This window comes from Takifugu rubripes, chromosome 10 (genome assembly GCF_901000725.2).
Source record: "Takifugu rubripes chromosome 10, fTakRub1.2, whole genome shotgun sequence".
Classification (NCBI taxonomy): Eukaryota; Metazoa; Chordata; class Actinopteri; order Tetraodontiformes; family Tetraodontidae; genus Takifugu; species Takifugu rubripes.
In genome coordinates, this window is record NC_042294.1 from 2,825,934 (window position 1) to 2,828,826 (window position 2,893).

Sequence of the window (2,893 nt, forward strand, 5' to 3'; positions counted from 1 at the left end):
TGTAGCTCCAAGCCGAGGGCCAGACTGATCTAATGTTCATTGGAAAACTTTAAAATGACCGCATGTAGTCTAGTGAACCAAACTGAACCAACGGAAAACCTAACAAATATTTTACAATATGATCAGATAAATAAAGCAATAGTTCCTTATGGCTCTGTCAGTCATTTTTAATTTTCAAGAGGCACAAAAGACAAATTTCCTTTCTATAAAAATCCCCATAACATGAACAGTAAATGAATGAAGCGGTATTATTCAAGGCACCATCAGTAGATTTTCTCATTTAGCAAAAGTGGGCTAAATTTACTTCAAAGAAAAAAATTATAACAGCAATTTTCTATCATTCACTCAACTGAAATATTTTTAGAACATAATTGGATTGAAACACAACATAAAGTGCAAAAATCTATGAACCAAAAACAACACTTTCTTCAAGGAAAAGGCACATGTGCAGTGAAAAATATTTACCTTGAGCTGAGTAATAATTGTAAATGTGTTATTGCACCTTAATGTTCACTTGTTTGAGGCTGATACTTGGTGGTGTCTCATCTTTTGGACGAGTTCATCAATGTTGGGGGTCCGGCTCTGAGCTGAGGAACTCCTCACAATTGAGTGAAGGTGTTCAGCAGGAAGTCCACTTCTGTGTGATGTTTTGTTCAGCTTCATCAAAGAAAGCAGTTGTTCCCGCAGGTCTGTGCTGCCAAACACAGGCAACGTTGGAGCAGCCTGGATGTGTGTCGGGGAGGAAACGGGCAAACTCCGCAGCACCCACTGCCCCATGTGTTGCCTTCAGGGCATCACTGCATTGGAGCTCAATCACCTCCATTTGGAGCTTTGGTTCTGAGCTTTCCACCTCAACCTCAAACGGACGGCTGAGCAGTTCAAACCTGCTTTTTGGTGCTTTTAAGTCAGTGACTCGGCGTGGGAAGTCAGCGGCGAGAACACTCATTTAATCAGCAAACTGTGCGCTCGGGAACACACTGGTAGAGAGCTTCTCTTTCAGGGTCTGGCAGCTGGGAAAGTGGCTCAAGTTTCCTTTGTGCATCTGTGCCTCCCACAGAGTCCGTTTGGTTTTAAAGGCCTTCACTGTACTGTACATATCAGAGGGGACACCACCCCGACCCTGCAGCTGCTGCTTCATTGCATTCAGATGACTCGGAATGTCCCACAGAAAAGCCGTTTCACACAAGAACCTTTGGTCTGGGAGCTGAGTCGTGTCTTTCCCTTTGCTGTCCAAGAACATCCGATCTCCTCAGGAAGCTGGAAACATCTTTGCAGCACCTTTCCCTGGCTTAGCCATCGCACCTCAGTGTGATGGGGCAAATCACCACGCTGCGTTTGCCACTGGCTCAGAAACACCTTGAACTGGCGCTGAATTAAACCTTCGGCTCTGATAAAGTTCACTGCGTGCGTGATGGTGAACATTCCATGTTCCATGTTCAGGGCTTCAGCACACAACGATTCCAGGTGTATGATGCAATGATGAGCTGTCAGTTCAGCCGTAACGTTTTCCTCCTGCATCTTCTCCCGTATCTTGGCCACCAGTCCACTCCTGTGTCCACACATGGCAGGTGCTCCGTCTGTTGTCCAACCCACCAGTTTTTCCCGAGGCAGCTCCATCTCATTTCCACATCTTGACACCTCTTCATACAAATCCTGTCCTGTGGTTGTGCCGTGCACAGGACGTAACGCCAGAAACTCCTCTGTCACGTTGAGGCTGGAGTCCCCTCTAATGTCGCTGCTCTCATCCACAGCCAGGGAAGATGCCATGAAATCTTTCCCCTTTTTCTCCAGCTGCTCTTTTAGATTGAGGGACAACAATGGTGTTTCTGCTCAGGCTCCCGTTTCAAAAGAGTTGCCTTTTGTCTGGGCAAACTTGCTCACAAACTTTAAGCATGCAGTGTTTGATGGAATCCCCCTCTGGAAATGGCCGGGCTGATTGAGCGATCTCTTCTGCCAGAATCAAACTGGCCTTGACAGCAGCCTCGCTTTGAGATTTGGCTTTTCTGAACAGAGCCTGTCCAGATTTGAGGCCTGGTTTTAATTCCTCAACCTTCTGTAGCTTTTGTTCCATGTCCATATTCTTGTCTTTGTCCGCGTGTTTAGTTTCATGATGCCGTCTCAGATGATATTCTTTCATTACCGCCACCCTTTCTCCACACAGAAGACACCCAGGTTTCCCAGCTGCCTCCGTGAACATGTACTCCCACTCCCACCTTGTTTGAACCCCCGGTTCTCAGTGTCCACCTTCCGTTTTGCCATTTTATGGGTATCTGAAAGTTAACTTTTGCTGTTATGCTAATGACTACTGATAAATAATGAAATGAAGCCACTTCCCGCTCAGACTGTCACCGTTGCATTGTGGGAAATGTAGTATTGGCCTGTGTAAAACATCTGCGGCCTGTGGGCCGGTACTAATAATAAATCAATATCATCCCGGGGGCCATAGAAAACCCTCGACCTTGACTCTGACATATGAGCTTTAAATGATTTATTTTGACTCCCATTTATTTGGCTGTTTGGATATCATCTTTGCTAGTGTGTGTGCGCGCACGCTCTATGGAACTGGCATAAAGGATGTTAAAATTAGTCTGAATTAGTCTAAATTAAATAAAAATTCATCCATTCATCATTCCCAACAGGCGGTGTTTGATTAGAAACTCTTTCTGAACTCTGGTGCTCTGAAACATCTCCGCTTCCATTTTCAGCTGTTTTTATTCTCAACATCAAATCATCCATCCATCCAAATCGTGGTCCTGTTGGACCACCAAAGGACAAACACTTTCCATTTAGCACGGACAAAAAAACCCAAATCCTGTTTAGCAATAAAGCTGTGGGGAGAGTTTGAGGAGCGTTTTTGAGGAACACGCTGCCATATTGGGTCCAAGCTACTGGG

The 2,893-nt window shown here is 45.3% G+C and overlaps 1 pseudogene; it reads right to left on the reverse strand.

Moving 5' to 3' along the window:
- Positions 1–510: 510 nt before the first annotated feature.
- Positions 511–2,259, reverse strand: LOC115251237 (general transcription factor II-I repeat domain-containing protein 2-like; annotated as a pseudogene).
- Positions 2,260–2,893: the final 634 nt, after the last annotated feature.